At 47.6% G+C, this 22,639-nt stretch overlaps 1 protein-coding gene across 1 annotated transcript in view; it reads left to right on the plus strand.

Annotated features, from left to right (window-relative positions):
- LOC310742907 (DNA excision repair protein ERCC-6-like) overlaps positions 1–22,639 on the plus strand; it is a 42,893-nt gene that overhangs the window by 19,590 nt on the left and 664 nt on the right. The window lies entirely within an intron of this gene.

Genomic DNA, 22,639 nt, shown 5'->3' on the forward strand with positions numbered 1-22,639 from the left:
CCTTCCCTCTTGTTTGCCTTAGTGTCTTTTCCTTAGCTGGAGCAGTTTTTTGCTCCTCCTTTTCTTCCAATTTCTCTCCTTATTGCTTTAGTCTTCCTGTTTCCCCCCTTTGCAAGTTTGCTGTCTTTACCTCCCCCCTCCCAGGCAGCCTCCTTTATCTCTAGCGTCCCTTATCTCTCTCTCCAATCGGCAAACGATCAGCGGCTTTGTTTCAACACTCCCTTCCCTCTTTCAAAAAAGAAAAAAGAAAAGAAGCATGATCTGCTTTTTGCCCCTGGGCAATTCAGCTCCAGGGACCACGCATTCTCTCCATAAGATGCACAGACATTTCCCCTTACTTTTTAGGAGGAAAAAAGTGTGTCTTATGGAGAGAAAAATACGGTACATTATTGCAAGCATTGTTGCTTTAGTAGCAACAGACTAGACTCTTCCTTTGACTTAGGGATGGAGAGAAATTCACTCCGGTTTGTGCTTTTACCTGATGCCCATTTCCCAGAACAAGCAGTAATAAACGAAAATCTGCCCCTTTTCCCTTATGGGGGACACAAGAGCCCTTATAGAGTCCTTTGTAGGTTCTCCATTGGTCGGAGAAAAGAACAGAGGCCAACCAGAGAATACTGAGAAGCAAAGCAGCTAGTAAGCCTGATCTTTATTGAACTGTTGCAACAGAGTGCTCCCCTCACACGCAGGAAAGAAGGAACAACCCTGAACCAAGGCCCTTATATAGACATTTTAAATTGCCCGCCCTGGAGTCCAAGACCACCCCCAGAAACATCATACCTACATCACAGAAAGGGTGGTCTACAGCAGAAATCTGAGTGTGTTGTTTATCTCCTGTCTGGCAGGTTACCTGTTAATGGTTACTTGATTGGATACCCTGGGGAGCCTGGCCAGTCTTTTGTAATGATAAATACTTAGTTCCTGAGCCAGGTCACAGGCTTACCCTATTCATTCACAGATAAACCCTTAAGACAGGATTTGTGAATGAAAAGACAAGGGGGAGGCTTTTCCATTTCCCTTTGACCTTGCAGAGAAAACATTTGGTCAGTTTGGGAGCCAAAATGGCTCCAGGACTGCCTTCCTGTGCTGCCTCGGACATGTGGCCCATACATTTATGTACGTGTTTGCCTGGCAAATCCATGAACATTTGTTATATATACAGTATATAAGACCTTAATTTTTTATTTCAAAACAAACCACAGCAATCCTTCAAAATTTGCACGGCTCCAAATTTTGCTTCACAGTTCTTCAGTGTATATTGGGGGAAGTCTTGCATAAAATTTGTGGGGTTGCAGCTAGGGTTGCCATATCCCCCAAAGTAAAAATCAGGACACCCTGAACGTTGTTGAGCTTTTTCTGGAAACCCAAACACAGCCATACCTTGCTTCTCAAACACAATCCATTCCAGAAGTCCATTCGGCTTCCAAATATGTTCGAAAACCAAGGCACAGCTTCCAATTGGCTGCAGGAGCTTCCTGCACTCAACCGGCAGCCGCAGAAGCAACGTCGGATGTTTGGGTTCCAAAGAACGTTCAAAAACCGGAACACTTACTTCCGGGTTTTCAGCATTCGGGAGCCAAAACGTACGACTACCAAGGTGTTCGAGAACCAAGGTACGCCTATAATTGTTGAGCATTTTAAAGGAAAACCCAGAAATTGTTGAGCTGTTATTACAGTAACGTCAAATAAATGCAGTTTTTTTATTGACTTGCCTAAGATCCAGGACAAAGCGCCACCTTTAAGAAATCCACACACACCCCGAACGTCAATTCCACCTTTGAATTCCTAGTTATGGCACAGCGAATTATGGAGTCATGGAATCAGACAATGGTAGAGTTGGCAGGGACCCCAGGGGTCATCTAGTCTAACCCCCTGAGGTGCAGGAATCACAATGAATTATCAGTGCCCCTCTGGGTTGGTGTGGGGCAGGCTGGGGGTGAAAGGAGCCGCAGTGCACCAGGTTGGAAACACCTGATTTGGACAGGTAGTGATTTGCTAGGAAGAATTTGTGGTTAAGTATGGCTTTGAACCTGTGGCTTAATAATAATAATAATAATAATAATAATAATAATAATAATAATAATAATAATTTATTATTTATACCCCGCCCATCTGGCTGTGTTTCCCCAGCCACTCTGGGCGTCTTCCAACAAAACACTGAAATACAATAACCTATTAAACATCAAAAGCTTCCCTAAACAGGGATGTCTTCAGATTTCTTCTTAATGTCAGGTAGTTGTTCTTCTCTTTGGCATCGGGTGGGAGGGCGTTCCACAGGGCGGGCGCCGCTACCGAGAAGGCCCTCTGCCTGGTTTCCTGTAACTTGGCTTCTTGCAGTGAGGGAACCGCCAGAAGGCCCTCGGCACTGGACCTCAGTGTCCAGGCAGAATGATGGGGGTGGAGACGCTCCTTCAGATATACTGGACCAAGGCCAGGGCTTTAAAGGTCAGCACCAACACTTTGAATTGTGCTCGGAAACGGACTGGGAGCCAATGTGGGTCTTTCAGGACCGGTGTTATGTGGTTTCGGCGGCCGCTCCCAGTCACCAGTCTAGCTGTTACATTCTGGATTAGTTGTAGTTTCTGGGTCACCTTCAAAGGTAGCCCCACATAGAGCACATTGCAGTAGTCCAAGCAGGAGATAACCAGAGCATGCACCACTCTGGCAAGACACTCTGCGGGCAGGAAGGGTCTCATCCTGCATACCAGATGGAGCTGGTAAACAGCTGCCTTGGACACAGAATTGACCTGCGCCTCCATGGACAGCTGTGAGTCCAAAATGACTCCCAGGCTGCGCACCTGGTCCTTCAGGGGCACAGTTACCCCATTCAGCACCAGGGAGTCCCCCACACCTGCCCGCCTCCTGTCCCCCCAAAACAGTACTTCTGTCTTGTCAGGATTCAACCTCAATCTCTTAGCCGCCATCCATCCTCCAACAGCCTCCAGACACGCTTTTAATCCAGAGGTGTTTCACCAATAGTGTGGGGTGTGGTTTTAGCTTTTCCTACAACCCACGCATGTTCCCCTGTTCCTGAGAGTGTGCAGGCTGCCGCCGCTGCTTTTTTCCTTTTTGGTATCGTCAGAAAAACACCTGGGAAACTTGAGGGATACCAAATCGGACCGCTGGTCCATCCACCTCAGTATTGCCCACTCAGACTGGCAGCACCTCTCCTGGATTCCAGACAGGAGCTTCTCTCAGATCTACCGGGACACCGAGCGTGGGACATGCTTCATGCAAAACAAATGTTGCCCCACTGAGATGCAGCCCTTCCGTGATCGAAAGCCAATTTTCCGCACAGTACCTTCCTGAGCACGCGGCTTGCAGGAAACACTGGATGTTGGATCTCTCGGAGGGTTAAAATGTTCCAAAAAATTCTGGGTGTGGCCTCGTGGTACAACTGCAGGAAATGTAATGTACTAATTTAGTTGTCGCGAAAGGCTGGGCTGGATGAATCCCTAGCAGGAATTAAGATTGCCGGAAGAAATATCAACAACCTCAGATATGCAGATGAAACAACCTTGATGGCAGAAAGTGAGGAGGAATAAAATAACCTTTTAATGAGGGTGAAAGAGGAGAGCGCAAAATATGGTCTGAAGCTCAACATCAAAAAAACCAAGATCATGGCCACTGATCCCATCACCTCCTGGCAAATAGAAGGGGAAGAAATGGAGGCAGTAAGAGATTTTACTTTCTTGGGCTCCATGATCACGGCAGATAGTGACAGCAGCCACGAAATTAAAAGACGCCTGCTTCTTGGGGGAAAAGCAATGACAAACCTAGAAAGCATCTTAAAAAGCAGAGACATCACCTTGTTGACAAAGGTCCATATAGTTCAAGCTATGGTTTTCCTAGTAGTGATGTATGGAAGGGAGAGCTGGACCATAAAGAAGGCTGATCGCCGAAGAATGGATGCTTTGGAACTCTGGTGCTGAAAGAGACTCTTGAGAGTCCCATGGACTGCAAGAAGATCAAACCGATCCATTCTTAAGGAAATCAGCCCTGAGTGGTCACTGGAAGGACAGATCCTGAAGCTGAGGCTCCAATATTTTGGCCACCTCATGAGAAGAGAAGACTCCCTGGAAAAGACCCTGATGTTGGGAAAGATGGAGGGGACAAGGAGAAGGGGACAACGGAGGACGAGATGGTTGGACAGTGTTCTCGAAGAGACCAAACTGCGGGAGGCAGTGGAAGACAGGAGTGCCTGGCGTGCTCTGGTCCATGGGGTCACGAAGAGTTGGACACAACTAAAGGACTAAACAACAATAATGTAGTTGTCTCTTGAGAGAACAGTCCCAATGAGACAGGAGGGCGCCTGGAGAAAGTGTGTTATTGTTACGACTGCAGATTGGAACTGCAGTAAAATGTTGCAGTAGAGAGTAGACCTATGGGTTACTATGCTCCTCCATTCCACTCCAGTCTCCCCTCTTCCCGGGTTTCCCACCCACCCAGCATTCAGTCAGTATCCTATGGGAACTGAGGACCCCCATTTCTTCATTAACCTGAGTTTCTGGGGGTCTTTTTCTTTTCTTTTCTAAATAAATTGTTATTAGTTTTACATAAAAGTTATACACCATAAACATAACATTTTCACACATTTTTTAAAAAGGGTTCTTCTGAACCTTGAGACCTCCTTCCTTTCCCCCAGGGGTTCCAGTTCTAAATTTTATTCCTGCAGCTTTTACTGTAACTTATCTGTTATGTAAGGGACGCAGGTGGTGCTGTGGGTTAAACCACAGAGCCTAGGGCTTGCTGATCAGAAGGTCGGCGGTTCAAATCCCCGCGAAGGGTGAGCGCCCGTTGCTCGGTCCCTGCTCCTGCCAACCTAGCAGTTCGAAAGCACATCAAAGTGCAGGTAGATAAATAGGTACCGCCCCGGCGGGAAGATAAACGGCGTTTCCATGCACTGCTCTGGTTCGCCAAAAGAGGCTTAGTCATGCTGGCCACATGTACGCTGGACACTGGCTCCCTCGGCCAATAAAGCGAGATGAGCGCCGCAACCCCAGAGTCGGCCACGACTGGTCCTAATGGTCAGGGGTCCCTTTACCTTTACCTTTATCTGTTATATAATCATAGTATCCAAAACCCATATTACTGTTAACAAGTGTCATTGTATTCCTGCCAGTGATTTCAGCTGTTTACAGTGACCTCTCCAGCGTGTTAGAATGTTATTCCATTCTTTAAAAAATACTTGGGCTTCCTGGTTTCTGATCTTTCCTGTCAGTCTTGCCATTTCTGCATATTCCTTCATTCTGGGGGTGTTTTTCAAGGCGTGTCTCCCTAAAGATTCTTCACACTGCAGCAAAATTTGAGGTTCCACCCCCCCAAAAAAAAACTAGGAATGGAGGAGAATTTTAAAGCATTTTTGCACCTTTCTGTTTTGCCTTGGGCGACAAAATGGGCCAGGCCATTCCTGGGCCAGACCGATGCAAAGGCAGAATCACTTCCTGTACCTTTTAATATCTGAGTACAGGAGCTGGTTGCCAAAATGGGTGCAAGTTTCCCTTCGCTTTGCATGGCCAAACTGTACCGGCGCAGTACAGATCCTCTTTCGAATTAAAGATACATGAAACCCTCCTTTTCCTTTCACATTTCTGGTTGTCTTAGAGACAAGGTGTCAGCTATGAGGAGGAGGGTACCCTCCAACATTTCTCTGATGGAAATAGGGGCAGCCTATTCAATAATAAGAGCAGCACTGTGGCGCTGTGGGTTAAACCACAGAGCCTAGGACTTGCTGATCAGAAGGTCGGCAGTTCGAATCCCACCGATGGGGTGAGCTCCAGTTGCTCGGTCCCTGCTCCTGCCAACCTAACATTTTTTAAGCACGTCAAAGTGGAAGTAGATAAATAGGTACCACTCTGGCGGGAAGGTAAACGGCGTTTCGGTGCGCTGCTCTGGTTCGCCAGAAGCGGCTTAGTCATGCTGGCCACATGACCTGGAAGCTGTACGCTGGCTCCCTCGGCCAATAAAGCGAGATGAGCGCCACAACCCCAGAGTCGGTCACAACTGGGCCTAGTGGTCAGGGGTCCCTTTACCTTTACCTATTCAATAATAATAATAATAACAACAACAACAATAATAATATTTATACCTTGCCCATCTGACTGGGTTGCCCCAGACACTCTAGGTGGCTTCCAACATATATAAAAACATTAAACATTTTTTAAAAAATACTTCCCTAAATTGGGCTGCCTTCAGATGGTTCAGGGGTCAGATAACTCCATACTCTCCAACATTCCTCCAGTGAAAATAGGGATGTGCTAAGGAAAAGATGACAAACCTAGACAGCATCTTAAAAAGCAGAGACATCACCTTGCCGACAAAGGTCCGTACAGTTAAAGCTATGGTTTTCCCAGTAGTGATGCACGGAAGTGAGAGCTGGGCCATAAAGAAGGCTGATCGCTGAAGAATGGATGCTTTTGAATTCTGGTGCTGGAGGAGACTCTTGAGAGTCCCATGGACTGCAAGAAGATCAAACCTCTCCATTCTGAAGGAAATCAGCCCTGAGTGCTCACTGGAAGGACAGATCCTGAAGACTTTGGCCACCTCATGAGAAGAGAAGACTCCCTGGAAAAGACCCTGATGTTGGGAAAGATGGAGGGCACAAGGAGAAGGGGACGTCAGAGAACGAGGTGGTGGGACAATGTTCTCAAAGCTACCAACATGAGTTAGACCAAACTGCGGGAGGCAGTGGAAGACAAGAGTGCCTGGTGTGTTCTGGTCCAGGGGGTCACAAAGAGTCGGACACGACTAAACAACAACAACAACAACAAGGAAAAGAGTGACTTTCTGGGATCATATCAGAAACTGGGATGGCTTCTGTAATTCTGGGACTATCCCTGGAAAACAGGGACACTTGGAGGGTCTGGGGGGGGGGTGTTTCTGTGTGTGCGCGCATCTGAGCTCATCCCCACCACCACATCCCAACCCTTTTGGAGGCTTTCTTCAAAGCCAGACCTGTCTCTCATTAATATCATTACACGCTTGCTACGTGCTGTTCTTCGCCTGCCCTAAAGTACTTAGAGGGACTCCCAGGCCCCAGTAATCAGTTCCAAATGGTGGCTCTGGTGGAGAGGGGAGAACAGCTTCCTTGATTCAGAACAGGCGCAATTTGCGAAGGCGAATGCCACGTGGGCCTCCACCCCAGCGAAGCAGCATCGGAAAACAACCAGCTTGCTCTCTTTAGAAAAGCATGACCAAATACTGATTGGGTTCTCTTTAAAGGTAAAGGGACCCCTGAACATTAGGTCCAGTCGTGGCCAACTCTGGGGTTGCGGCGCTCATCTCGCTTTACTGGCCGAGGGAGCCAACGTACAGCTTCCGGGTCATGTGGCCAGCATGACTAAGCCGCTTCTGGCGAACCAGAGCAGCGCACGGAAACGCCGTTTACCTTCCCGCCGGAGTGGTACCTATTTATCTACTTGCACTTTGACGTGCTTTCGAACTGCAAGGTTGGCAGGAGCAGGGACCGAGCAACGGGAGCTCACCCCGTCCCGGGGATTCAAACTGCCGACCTTCTGATCGGCAAGTCCTAGGCTCTGTGGTTTAACCCCCAGCACCACCCGCGTCCCTTGGGTTCTCTTTGGCTTCCTGGAAACTGTAGTTTTCTTTTGTTGAAGCTCCGGGCATTTCTGCCTTCTGCCTTTGTAGGTAGACATGTCAGAACAGCAGGTATATAATTATGCACAGGAGAGCTGCCAAATGCTCAGGCTTCACAACAAGCCGGGAAGTCCCTTGTCCTTTGATGGCAATCGCGCATTGTTGCCTGGAAAAAGCCCCTCTGCGCTGCATGGTTTAGAATATCTGCCTCTTCGTTCGTGCTTATCCACTGTCTGAATCCAGCGATAACAACTCTACACCACGAAGAACTCCACCGTGGCTTCCAAATGAACCAGGAAGTTCAGGCTCCTCAGACCAGGAGACCTCTCTTTTCATAGAATCATTGAGTTGGAAGGGACCCAAAGGACATCTAGTCCAACCCTCTGCAATGCAGGAGGCGCCATGTCTTGAGGAGCTGCAGGACAGGCGGAAATCAACAGGTGAAGCTGGTTCGCTTCGTTTCCAGGCTGATCACGGCAAGGAGGGAGTAAAGGTGGTGGTATTTGGACCCAGAAGTTCAAGTTATTATAAATTGTGAGACTCTTAATCTCTGGTCTGTGGGTTCAAGCCCTGTGTTGGGCAAAAGATTCCTGCATTGCAAGGGGGGTTGGACTAGATGACCCTTGTGGTCCCTTCCAACTCTTTATTGTTGTTTAGTCATTTAGTTGTGTCTGACTCTTCGTGACCCCCTGGACCAGAGCACGCCAGGCACTCCTGTCTTCCACTGCCTCCCGCAGTTTGGTCAATCTCAGGCTGGTCTCTTCCAGAACACTATCCCACCATCTCATCCTCTGTTGTCCCCTTCTCCTTGTGCCCTTCATTTTCCCCAACATCAGGGTCTTTTCCAGGAAGTCTTCTCTTCTCATGAGGTGGCCAAAGTCTTCAGGATCTGTCCTTCCAGTGAGCACTCAGGGCTGATTTTCTTCAGAATGGATAAGTTTGATCTTCTTGCAGTCCATGGGACTCTCAAGAGTCTCCTCCAGCACCAGAAGTCAAAAGCATCCATTCTTTGGCAATCAGCCTTCTTTATGGTCCAGCTCTCACTTCCGTACATCACTACTGGAAAAACCATAGCTTGAACTACACAGACCTTCGTTGGCAAGGTGATGTCTCTGCTTTTTAAGATGCTGTCTAGGTTTGTCATTGCTATTGTCCCAAGAAGCAGGCGTCTTTTAATTTCGTGGCTGCTGTCACCATCTGCAGTGATCATGGAACCCAAGAAAGTAAAATCTCCCACTGCCTCCATTTCTTGCTCTTCTATTTGCCAGGAGGTGATGGGCCCAGTGGCCATGATCTTTGTTTTTTTGATGTTGAGCTTCAGACCATATTTTGCGCTCTCCTCTTTCACCCTCATTAAAAGGTTCTTTAATTCCTCCTCACTTTCTGCCATCAAGGTTGTGTCATCAGCATATCTGAGGTTGTTGATATTTCTTCCGGAGATCTTAATTCCAGCTTGGGATTCATCCAGTCCAGCCTTTCGCATGATGAATACTGCATACAAGTTAAATAAGCAGGGAGACAATATACAGCCTTGTCGTACTCCTTTCCCAATTTTGAACCAATCAGTTGTCCATATCCAGTTCTAACTGTAGCTTCTTGTCCCACATAGAGATTTCTCAGGAGACAGATGAGGTGATCAGGCACTCCCATTTCTTTAAGAACTTGCCATAGTTTGCTGTGGTCGACACAGTCAAATGCTTTTCCAACTCTGCAATTCTATAATTCTATGACTGTACCATTTGTGGGAGTCTTGTTTTTTTAGGGGGAGATGGAACATACCCATTTCTTCCCCCCACCCTTTAAGTATTTCGCATTACCCATTTGGCTCCCGTTGCTGATTGGCTGCTGGAACAGCCTTCTGATTGGTTGCTCATTTTATAAAAACTGCCCCATCAGGAGGTCATTCTCTGTCTTCTTGACCACTCGCTTTGTGGTTTATAGGTAACACTTAAACTCCCAGCGTAGCCCATCAATAGCAGCAGTTCATAGGTCTCGGCAGCCAGTTTCCTGGACTCTATAATCACATCAATGCAGCTAGGAAAGAATAACAAACAGAAACAGCAGGATGCTGGGCTGTGGGTCGGCCTTCTCTGCCCCGCCCTCACCCCCCTCCCCACTCTAAAAACAAAAATGAGGGGAGTAAAATCCCATTGGCTTTGATACTCGGGCTGCCAGCATCTCTAGTAACATGGCTTCTCACAGCTAGGGAACTGCCAGAAGGCCCTCAGAGCTGGACCTCAGTGTCCTGGCAAAACGATGGAGGTGGAGACACTCCTTCAGGTATACTGGGCCGAGGTCGTTTAGGGCTTTAAAGGTCAGCACCAAAACTTTGAATTGTGCTTGGAGACGTACTGGGAGCCAATGTAGGTCTTTCAAGACTGGTGTTATGTGGTCTCGGCGGCCGCTCCCAGTCACCAGTCTAGCTGCTGCATTCTGGATTAGTTGTAGTTTCCGGGTCACCTTCAAAGGTAGCCCCACGTAGAGTGCATTTCAGTAGTCCAAGCGTGAGATAACTAGAGCATGCACCACTCTGGCGAGACAGTCCGCAGGCAGGGAGGGTCTCATCCTGCGTACCAGATGGAGCTGATAAACAGCTGCCTGGACACAGAATTGACCTGTGCCTCCATGGACAGCTGTGAGTCCAAAATGACTCCCAGGCTGCGCACCTGGTCCTTCAGGGCCACAGTTACCCCAATCAGTACCAGGGAGTCCTCCACACCTGCCCGCCTCCTGTCCCCCAAAAACAGTACTTCTGTCTTGTCAGGATTCAACCTCAATCTGTTAGCCACCATCCAAAGGTGAACCTCACCTTTCCTGTCTGGCCTCTGCCCATTCCTCTCTGCCACCGTTGTGTGTCTAGCCTCAGATTATCAGCCTTTACAATGGTGCAAGCATTCAAGAAGGACGGAATATTAGCAATGCCATTGTTGTGCCTTTCAGGGCAGCGTTATTGTCGGGCAGCGAAGTGCAACGAGACACTTTTCTAATCTCCTTATGTAACCGGATCTGAAAGCACAACAGTGACTCTGAATTCCTCGCTGTCTCAGTCACAGAAAAGGAAGATGGAAACGACTGATTGGGACATCTCCCTCACCCATCCCTTGTGATTCACGATGGGCTCACCTGTTCACTCAGCCGATGCTCAGATGATCCCACCCTTCTCATGCCTTCACTGAAAATGACAGCATCACCGCTGAGCTTTCGGTGATTCAGCCACCAGGATCTGACCCCCAGTTCCCCTTCCATTGGGGACGGCAAGAGCCAGAAACCCTTCGAAGGCTTCACGGTGGCTGGGCATGTCTGCTAAGGAATTTCTTGCCATCAGATGCTCTTGCCAGCTATAAATACAGGCATGTTCCATATGCCGGAGGCAGTGTTGTGCAGTGGTTAGAGTGACGGACTAGGTCCTTGGAGATGAAGTTCTGAATCTCCACTTGGCCATGAAGCTCACTGGTGACCCTGGTGGGGTGGGCAGTCACTACCTCTCAACCATAGCTGTCAAGTGTCCCTTATTTGAAGGGACAGTCCCTTATTCCAGCGCCATGCCCCGCTGCTGTCCCTTATTGATGGATGTCCCTTAAATGTCCCTTAAATTTCAAAGGAAGCAGCTCCTCTCCCTCCCTGCCTGCCGGCCAGGGAGCAGGGAGGCTCCAACTGTGTTGCCTGGCTGTGTTGCTCACCCAATAAGAAGTCTAAGAACGACTGGGGGGGTGGAGCTTGCATGCCTTGTGTGTGGCTAGTTAATGCAAGCTGAGGGGTTTTTTGAATGCTGGACGCCATTTTGTTGCATGTGCTGCTGCAAACTTTGCAGTGCAAAGCCAGGCCGGGGAGCCATCTTAAATTGAGGCTGCATAGGCCTTGTGGTGCATGTGATTCAGATTCTATTCAGTTGAACCTCTGGTTACAAAGTTGGTTGGACAGTGTTCTCGGAGCTACCAGCATGAGTTTGACCAGACTGCAGGAGGACAGGAAGACTGGAGTGCCTGGAACAGGTGAGGCTGCAGGGTCCCTTATTTTGGCTGCTGGTCCCTTATTTTCAAATCTGTAAGTTGACAGCTATGCTCTCAACCCAGCCTACCTCACAAGGTTATTGTGGAGCTTAATGGAGCAGGTGGAGGACTATGTAGGCCACCTTGAGCTCCTTGCAGGAAAAGCTGGGATATCAATGCAATAAACAAGCAAGCGATAGCCGTAGGGGTCCAATCCACCATCCATCCTAAAGATGCCAAGTGGAATGATTAAGGATTAACGAAAACACAGAGACGTGACGCCGTAGCCTCATTTATCACACCTGCAGCATTCTGTTTTTTTTCTTTTTCTTTCTTTTTTATTGGAAATTTTATTTACAACATAACATAAACCCCCCACCCCAGTACAGAAATCCACCCTCTTTAAACATGAACATAACATACAATAAGCATAACATACAACAATACAAACAACCAAATAAAAGACATCCTTTATCCTGTATCTGGGCTCCTTATTTACCATATTTTTTGCTCTATAAGACTCACTTTTTCCCTCCTAAAAAGTAAGGGGAAATGTGTGTGCGTCTTATGGAGCGAATGCAGGCTGCGCAGCTATCCCAGAAGCCAGAACAGCAAGAGGGATTGCTGCTTTCACTGCGCAGCGATCCCTCTTGCTGTTACGGCTTCTGAGATTCAGAATATTTTTCTTCTTGTTTTCCGCCTCCAAAAACTAGGTGCGTCTTGTGGTCTGGTGCGTCTTATAGAGCGAAAAATACGTACTTATAAGCTGTTTCTTTATGAGTAATTATTAGGATTTTTCTAATTATAACTTAGATATCCACCAAGTCTCCTGCAGACATTAATCAAAACAAGTCCAGGTATGTATTTTAGGGCACTGTTTTGTGAAGTATTCTCTGCATTTCCACCATGCTTTTTGAAACTCTTGTCTAGTGTGATCTCTAATTGCTTCTGTTAATGTAGCCAGTTCAATATACTCTAACAGTTTGTCTTGCCATTCCTTTTTTGTTGGCACAATTTTTTCCAGTTTTTAGCAGAATCCTTGCTGCTCCTGTGGCATAGAGGAATATTTTCTGATCTTCTCTTGCTATACCTGTGTCCGTTATCCCGAGTAGAAAAGCTTCTGTATTTTTCATAAGGTTATACTTAAACATTTTTTTTAAGCTCGTCATATACTATATTCCAGAAGCTTTTGGTTTTTTTTTCACAGGTCCACCAAACGTGTATAAGTGTCCCCTCTGTTTTACCACACCTCCAGCACAGATTTGTTTTTGTCTTATACATTTTAGCTATTTTGGTAGGTGTTAAGTACCATCTATAAAACATTTATGGGGACGCGGGTGGCGCTGTGGGTTAAACCACAGAGCCTAGGACTTGCCGATCAGAAGGTCGGTGGTTCAAATCCCCGTGATGGGGTGAGCTCCCGTTGCTCGGTCCCTGCTCCTGCCAACCTAGCAGTTTGAAAGCACACCTGTGCAAGTAGATAAATAGGTACTGCTCCAGCGGGAAGGTAAATGGCATTTCCGTGCACTGCTCTGGTTCGCCAGAAGCGGCTTAGTCATGCTGGCCACATGACCCGGAAGCTGTATGCTGGCTCCCTCGGCCAGTAAAGCGAGATGAGCGCTGCAACCCCAGAGTCGTCCATGACTGGACCTAATGGTCAGGGGTCCCTTTACCTTTACCTATAAAACATTTATCACACCTGTAGCATTCTGAAAAACAATATAACCTGCCAGCCAACTACGGTTGGAAATCCTGCACAGGGAAGGAAAATAAAGGATTTATCTCAGTGTTTGTGGGCAAGGGGTGTGGAGCAACTGAGTGGCAGGTGGGCCAGGCGGCTGTTGTGAGCCACACGATAACAGGTGAGGCAGCTTTTGTGCTCAGGCGGCTGGGATGAAAGGTGAGTCGTGACGGCCGCCACACTTGCAAAGGATGGAGGGGACGACTAGCCTCTCCTTCCCCTCTTTTTTCGGCTGCAAAGCTGCAATTTCCAGATCTGCCCTACGACCACATCAATCCGATGGAGCAGGACGCTTAGCCTTTAATAAGGGCATTGCTGGCCCTGCGGCCGGGGACAGTAGTCACCTGCGGCTTGAGTTGAAAACACTACTTATCTCTGGTGGGGTTTTGACTTTGGGGAAAACAAACAGAGAGCCCAAATAACCGGTTTGGCGTAGCTTCAGGGACTAAAGAAGGGAGGGCGACAAGTGTGTTTGTCGAGCGCTTGGCCTGTGTGTCTGAAAGGGGCCTTGAATGTCCGCAGAATCAAACGCAGTTTGGCTCACACTGCCTTATGTCCCTATCCTTCCTTCCTTCCTTCCTTCCTTCCTTCCTTCCTTCCTTCACAAGAGTCATGGAATGGTAGAGTTGAAAGGGACCCCAGTGGTCATCTCTAGTTCAACCCCCTGCAATGGAATTATTATTATTATTATTATTATTATTATTATTATTATTATTATTATTATTATTCACTGCAGATGGTGACAGCAGTCACGCAAGTAAAAGACACCTGCTTCTTGGGAGAAAAGCAATGACAAACCTAGACAGCATCTTAAAAAGCAGAGACATCACCTTGCCAGCAAAGGTCTGTATACTTAAAGCTGTGGTTTTCCCAGTAGTAATGTATGGAAGTGAGAGCTGGACCATAAAGAAGGCTGATTGCCGAAGACTGGGTGCTTTTGAATTCTGGTGCTGGAGGAGACTCTTGAGAGTCCCATGGACTGCAAGAAGATCAAACCTATCCATTCTGAAGGAAATCAGCCCTGAGTGCTCACTGGAAGGACAGATAGTGAAGCTGAGGCTCCAAGACTTTGGCCACCTCATGAGAAGAGAAGACTCCCTGGAAAAGACCCTGATGTTGGGAAAGATGGAGGGCACAAGGAGAAGGGGACGACAGATGACGAGATGGTGGGACAGTGTTCTCGAAGCTACCAGCATGAGTTTGACCAAACAGTGGGAAACAGTGGAAGACAGGAGTGCCTGGCGTGCTCTGGTCCACGGGGTCACGAAGAGTCGGACAACAACAACAATTCCTTTTAGGGAACGGGAACTCCTAACATGGACATGGGTTTAGAGTTAAACCTGATAGAAGCAGCAGCAGCAGCAACAACCAGATTTGTAATCTCTCTTCCCTGGAAACATGGTCTCTTCTTGTTTAATTCTGCCGTGTCCGACTGTCGTTCAAGGCAGATGACGCAAGAAAGGGGCAGCCTCAAATGTGACTAAGCTCTCTAAGAAAACTTCTCACGCTTCATCTATCCTAGAAGAAGCTTTTCTGCAAAAGAGGGGAGCTAACCACTGTGATGTGTGCATTCGCAGAGATTCCAGAAAGACTTGGTGACTCAGGGTTGAGCCACAGGAGAGAGACTTTCCCTCAAGGCACAGCTACCCATTCTAGCACCAACTGTTGTGTTGTTGTTTTTTCAGGGAAAGCCAGGCAAATCCTCTTGAGGGAACTTGCCCCTGTCTGGCCCAAGAGTTAAGTCAGCGGGGAGTCATAGAGAGCAGCTTCCAGACACCCACAACCTTTGAAAGTTGAGTTACCTGTTGCAGACTCACACAAACAAGAATAAGCACCTCTCATTCCAGATTTACAGATTTGCGTGTCGAGGTCCCCAAGCCACCCCTGAATAACTCACACATCACACATCAATTTTGTTTAAGGTTTTTGGCCACAACTTTATTTAAATACACACGTATGAGTGGTTGCTTAGGCATTGGTTACGACTCTCTGCCCTTGCCCCAGGGACAGAACTGACTTCCGGAATCCAGCAGAAGCCAGTCAGGGAAACAATATTGGGGAGAAATGAAGCTGGGCCTCAGTCCCTCACTTCTCACCCGCATGCTCCCGGGGGCTTGCACGGCCCAAGCCCGATGCCAGGGACTAGGACGAAAAGGATGGCAAGCCCCTGGATTCCTTTAACAGAATTCCCTCTCAGCACCGCCATTGGAGGGGTAGGCACTTACCCCTCCACCAACCAATTTTAACCAATGCCTAACCGCCAACCTTACAAGTTATGACGATTTGCTACGCAGTAGGCAAAAACCGAATGGCACCAGCCCATCAGCCAAATGGACAAAATTCCTACCAGGCCCCTGCCCCAATGGCAGACGACCCCATGACAGGCATAGCAAGGTCAAAGCAAACAACCCCCCAATTCAGGGAGGGTGGGCTGGTGATCCGGTGCAATTCGGCCAAGAGGATGCCCAAGGCTGGGCGTCCAGCATTTAAAACCTCTGACCCCTCCTCCAAATTGGCAACAAGGAAATCTCCCCAGAGACCTGATTTGACCAATCCCTGCCCGGGTCTCTACCAACATCCTTTCAGCAACAGTGGGGTGTCCTGTAGGCCGCCACCGCAACACGTGCTCTCTGTTAGGGAGAACACGTTTTATCTGTAAATCTGTCATGATACACTGGGCGAAAGGTATTGGGTATTATATAAAATTTACAGCATGGGAGAAGTTATGGAAATGTGACTTAAAATTCACAGCACGTTGTAGGCTGAAAGAAAATTACCGTATTTTTCCCGTGTTATAAGACTAGGGTTTTTTACCCCCCCAAAAAAAGGTTTAAAATTGGGGCTCGTCTTATACGTGGGTAGTGCTGAGGGGCTGTTTTCTTAATTTGGAGTCCCCAAAAATAGGGCATGTCTTATAAACGGGAGGCGTTTTATACATGGAAAAATACGGTATATGAAAATAAGGGATCACCAAAGAAGATGGGGCTCAAAACAATGTCCCTGAGATTAAAAGTCTCAAACTCTACTGAATTAGCTATAGCATGTTTTACTATGGAACAATCCAGGGGTTTTTTGGCCAAATACACACCATATATTCATTGCTCCATGATGTCACTTTAAACAGCCATTACCTGTTCGTTCCGGGTGCCGAAATTTGCTGGGAGATCCCAAGTCCCCTCAAAGATCTACTAAAATATACTCAGAGTTGAGAGTGGATTTCATGCTCTTTATTCAGCTCATAGTGGTGAGGAGGAATGAAAGTTTCCCCAAAGTATCTGCTTTATATACATTATTTACACAATGGGCTGCACGTGATTGGCTAATTCCTATCTCCTGTAGGCCAATCAGGTTGTGGATTCACTTCCACCTGGAGCTGGATTGGGTGGCTCCTGTAGACCAACCATACTGCTGCATTGTTCTAGGACCAATCAGACTGCTGCATTCTGAATCCTATTGTTCTAGGACCAATCAGACTGCTGCATTTTGGATCCTATTCAACTCAGTACATAACATCTACAATTCCAGGAATTCCACACAAAGAGGGATTGACTTGGGTGGGAAATTCTTCTGGAATCAGCCTCGAGCCCGGATGACCACCCTCACCTAGTCTGCATCGGCTATATTTCGTAAAATTGGTTTGTAAAAAGAACCTCAAAGCGGTTTGCAAAAAGACAGAGCAATAAAATCGAGGAAAATCTTACTCGGCTACGAGGGATTGCCAAAGAAGAAGAAGAAGGTTTCAAGAGGGGCAGAGGTGGGATGAGGCCCCAGAAACAGCTGGATTGTTTTAACTCTTCCCTTCTCCACCCCCCCCCCAGCTCCTCTTTCCAGAATTGTTACCCAGAAATACTCTGGGACTAGAGGACAGGCTGCTCTCTGAGAACCCCTCTTTGATGTGGCTGTTTGCCGTCCCGTTTCCATTCACAAGCCTCCAGTTGTACAGTTCGATCAAACACACCGAGACGCTTGTCTCGTACATTTCCAGGTGTTCCTTAATCCTTTTTGGCTGCTGGCAAAGCGGCTGGGAAACGCTGCGAAAATACTGCGGCTTGCAAACTCGGATGGGGTGGTGACATAACAGCGCCTCTCGCTTCTCACTCTTTTCAGAAAGGACGACGTTATTCTTTATTATTCTTAATATTTAATTCTTTCCATCTTCTAATTTGAACATCTTTTAACGCAACAAATTCCACATAAAGGTAAAGGTAAAGGGACCCCTGACCATTAGGTCCAGTCGTGGCCGACTCTGGGGTTGCGGCGCTCATCTCGCTTTACTGGCCAAGGGACCTGGCTTTTGTCCGCAGACAGCTTCCGGGTCATGTGCCCAACATGACTAAGCCGCTTCTGGAGAACCAGAGCAGCACACGGAAACGCTGTTTACCTTCCCACCGGAGTAGTACCTATTTATCTACTTGCACTTTGACGTGCTTTTGAACTGCTAGGTTGGCAGGAGCAGGGACCGAGCAACAGGAGCTCACCGCGTCGCGGGGATTCGAACCGCCGACCTTCTGATCGGCAAGTTCTAGGCTCTGTGGTTTAACCCACAGCGCCACCCGCGTCCCATAAATTCCAAATACCCAATAGTAATATCGACCCCCACCTTTCTGCGGTTACTTAGGTTATATCTTTTCCTCTGCATATCCAAGTTAAACCTAATTAATTTTTGTCCAAAACAATCAGATTTAAAATATTTCACTCCGTGCTTTTATGTCAATCCTGCTAATGATTTAAGTTGTTTACTTTTTGCAAATATTCAATAAATGATCTCCATTCTAAATTAAAAACTTTTTCTTATTCTTCCGGTAAGTTTTGCCATTTTTGCATACTCCGGTAATTTCTGCTACAATCTTCCTTTGTTGGGGCTGTTTTTCTTCCTTCCATCCCTGGGCATATATCATCCTCACAGCTGTGGTCGCATACATAAATAATTCTTTTCAGAAAGGACTGTAGGGTCCAACGTCCAAGCATCATGCTAGACAGAGAACAGAGCAACCTCTGTTGGTTTGCACCAAAAGATTGGGCAGTGGTGAGTGTTACAGAACATTTGATTGGTTGAATTGCTCTCGTGTCACAGAGGCAGGTAGGAGGGGCTTGGACTGCCATTGGCAATCCATCAAATTTGATGGATTGTTTGAGCGAAAGACTTTGTTCCGATATGTGAGATTGGATACCAAGCCAAGATCAGCCAGCCCTTATCAGAAGCCTCGGTCAAAGAAGATGATAAAGAAGAAGATTGGCAAAATAAAATACTGAACTATGCAGGACAAATTATTACAAAAAAGGGCAACTGTTCGAAGCATATTTTTTAAGCTTTGGGTATAGATTCTTACATTAGTATAACTTTTGAAAGTCACTTTGTAATAAGATGAAGAAGATTTTAAAGAATGTTAAGTATATAAGGCAGGCACCCCCAAACTCGGCCCTCCAGATGTTTTGGGACTACAACTCCCATCATCCCTAGCTAACAGGACCGGTGGTCAGGGATGATGGGAATTGTAGTCCTAAAAATATCTGGAGGGCTGATTTTGGGGATGCTTGATATACAGTAATGTTTTGTGGACGTGCATGAACAAGTATATGATAATGGAACTGTTATGTACTGAGTTGAATAGGATCCAAAATGCAGCAGCCTGATTGGTCCTAGAACAATAGGATCCAAAATGCAGCAGCCTGATTGGTTCTAGAACAATAGGATGCAGAATACAGTAGTCTGATTGGTCCGCAGGAGCCACCCAATCCAGCTCAAAAATAAAAAATCAATTAGATAATCCCCAGGGCTAGCTGGCTGAATTGGGCCAGCGAGGAGGCCAGGGGAGAATTAGCTGTGGGGTCTCAGAGCGGGTGAGCTTCATAAAAGGGGAGGGGGAGGGAAGAGAAGGGAAATAAAAGCTCAGGCTGAATTCAAATTAAAGGCCAGGCGGAATAGCTCTGTCTTACAGGCCTGACGGAAGGAGGTTAAATCCTGAAGGGCCCTAGTCTCGTGGGACAGAGCATTCCACCAGGTCGGAGCCATCACTGAGAAGGCCCTGGCCCTGGTGGAGGATAGTCTGACTTCCTCAGGGACCTCTAAACTATGTTTATTCATGGACCTTAAGGTCCTCTGCAGGGCAGACCAGGAGAGGTGGTCCCGTAAATACGAGGGCCCTAAGCCACAAAGGGCTTGTGTAATGGTTGTGTATTATATGTTTTCATAATTAAACAAAAACAAAAACCGAGAACTTGTGGCTATCCAATGAAGCTGAATGCTGGAAGATTCAGGGCAGATAAAAGGAAGACCTTCTTCAGGAAGCACATAGTTAAATGGTGGAACTCCCTGCCACTGGAGGCCGAAAGGGCCACAAAATTAAACAGTTTTTAAAAAGGATTAGACAGTTTCATGGAGGAGGAGAGAGCTATTAATTAAACTGCAGGAAGGGAGAGTTGCTCTTTTCCCCCCCAGATGATCTTTATTGAATTTTTAGTTACGTATTGTACATACACATACATTATATTTCACATTTATTCTTGCTCTCCCGAGCTGACTTCCCTCCTTCCTTCTTCTGGCTTTTTTGTGTCCTCTTTGACTTTTCGCATTGTCTTTGTCCATTTCCCACAAGATTGTTCTTCTTCATTTTTTCCATTAAATGTCCGTAAACAAATAAATCATTCTCTATATACAAATTCTTGCTGTCTGTCTATATTCATTTACAAATATTGTTCAGTAATAATCCTAATATACATTTTTAATTCATTTTGATATTATATTATGCAGTAAATTTCTTGTATTTTCCCGTTATGAGATATTATTTTAATTCTACTGGTTTCCCTATTTCACATCATCTTCTCTATATATAACATAAATTTTCCCCATTGGGTTCGAACCCTGCTGGCGGTTTTCCCATTGCCCACGGTGAGAGCAGGATACTGGAATTGACGGGCCATGGGCCTGATCCAGTAACTACTTCTTACGCGTTAGGAGAACCATTCCTGTCACTTGGCACAAGGCACCTTCCTAGGTTCCTAAATTCAAACATTTCCCCTCTCGGGCTGTGCAAAGATCTCTAGTTTCTTTTAGGTAGGTTTTGTTCCTTTCTTTCCAAAGCCGGTTTCTCCTATGCAGCAAGAGTTTTTATAGTCATTCCGGGACGCAGACGGCCGAAAAGTCCACATCCCTCCCCCTCCTTTTGCCTCAGTACAATAAAGAAACGAGACATGGAAAATTGTTGTTTTTTTAATTAGAGAAAGTGATGCGGAGAGGGGCTGCGAGGCATTTGAATCCATTTAAAAAAAGAGAGAAAAAGAAAAACAGGCAGACTTGGACGGATTCCTTCCTGATGACTTTTCCATGCCCTACAGCGACTTGTTTTCAAACCGTCTGCGAGGAGCCAAATCTTGTTTTTTTGGCTAGTAGGGGCCTTTGTTCCCGGGCCGGTTCAAGTCTGCTGGCTTCGACTTCTCACTCTGCAAAGGTGTCGCTGTTAAACTTCCCAGACTGTGGAGGACCAACTTTCCAACTCTGTGGGATATCTGCATTTTCTAGGGGAGTATGTAATGTTTGTTCTGCGTTACGTTGGACAAAGCGAAGGGCGGTGAACTCTCCATTTAAAATTGCAGGCTTGTTTCTAGTCAGGATCCCATCGCCCAAGGTCTTGAGCGCCAGGGCTTGGCACCCGAGGGCAACTGCCCATAGCTGTCAACTTACAGATTTGAAAATAAGGGACCAGCAGCCTCGAAAATAAGGGATCAACAGCCAAAATAATGGATTTTCAGAGCATAGGTATGTTCAACTTCTGAGCCCCTCCGAGCCAAAGGCAGAAAACCCAGCCAGCAGCCAAACGAAGCCTCAAGCGGTGGTTCCCACAGCGCAGCAACCCGGCAAAGGGGACGCAGCAAGGAAAACCACCGTCACCTCTCCGCTTGGAAGCGCTGAGCAAAGGCGAGTCCCCAGGCAACGCGGCTGATTTGATGGGCACAAGGCATGCAAGCTCCACCCCCCAGTCGTTCTTAGGCTCCTTATTGGGTGAGCAACACAGCCAAGCAACCCAGTTGGAGCCTCCCTCCTCCCTGGCTGGCAGGGAGGGAGGGAGAGGAGCTGCTTCCTTTGAAACCCGGGAAATTTAAGCGACATCATCAATCTGGGACAGCAGCGGGACACAGCGCTGGGATAAGGGACTTTCCCGCCGAATAAGGGACGGTTGACAGCTATGCAACTGCCTGTGTGCCCCACCAGAGAGACCCCTCGTTGCTGAGGCTGCCCCTAAGTTTCCCCTACCAGGGCTTGCATAGGGGAGATGCCTGCCATTTTAATAACCCACAATGCTCTGGTGCATTGTGGGAGATTGAACTGACAGGGGACTTGCTGCTGGTGGTGCCATCAACACGTTAGATTTCCAGTGGGATCATAGAATCATAGGGACCCCAAAGGTCCTCTAGTCCGACCCCTTGCAATGCAGGAATCTCATCTAAAGCATCCACAACAGCTGACCGTCCAAGCTCTGCTTAAAAACCTTCAAGGAAAGAGAGTCCACAATCTCTCAGGAGAGACTATTCCACTCTTGAACAGCTCTTCCTGTCAGAAACTTCTGAAGCATTTTTGTTAGGGATTGTAGGAAAAGACCTGCCAAGGAAACTGAAAAACATCTTTATGTACTGTATTTTTCGTCCCATAGGACGCTCCGTCCCATAGGACGCACCTAGTTTTTTTTGGGGGGAAATAAAGGAAAAAATTTTTTCCTTTATTTCCCCCCAAAAAAGCAGGTCGGAGAAACCGAACCAGATCGAGGAACAGCGGGATGGCGGCGCTGTGCCTCCCTGCTGTCCCCCGAGCTTGTGGGGCTGGCCCATGTCTGCCCAGCGCGAAGGGCGCTCTGCTTCAGGGCGCCCCGCCCGCCGGGCAGCAGGCTGCTATCCGCAGCGTGGGGAGCCCTGCGGGGGACTCCTGCAGGGCTCCCCACGCTGCGGATGTATGCCTGGCGCGAGGGGCGCTCTGCTTCACGGTGCCGGGCGCGCCGGGCGGCAGGCTGCTATCCGCAGTGTGGGGAGCCCTGCGGGGAACTCCTGCAGGGCTCCCCACACTGCGGATGTGTTCCTGAAGCGCCGGGTGCCCTGAAAGCAGAGCGCCCGACGCTCCGAGAAGCAGGCTGCTATCCGCAGCCTAGACATCCCTGCGGGACCTCCCACAGGGCTGCCTAGGCTGTGGATGTCTTCCTGAAGCCTGGAGAGTAAGAGGGGTCGGTGCGCACCGACCCCTCTCGCTCTCCAAGCTTCAGCGAAAGCTTGCATTCGCCCCATAGGATGCACCCAGATTTCCCCTTCATTTTTGGAGGGGGAAAAG

The sequence above is a fragment of the Podarcis filfolensis genome (assembly GCF_964270895.1).
Source record: "Podarcis filfolensis genome assembly, chromosome: 10".
Lineage (NCBI taxonomy): Eukaryota > Metazoa > Chordata > Lepidosauria > Squamata > Lacertidae > Podarcis > Podarcis filfolensis.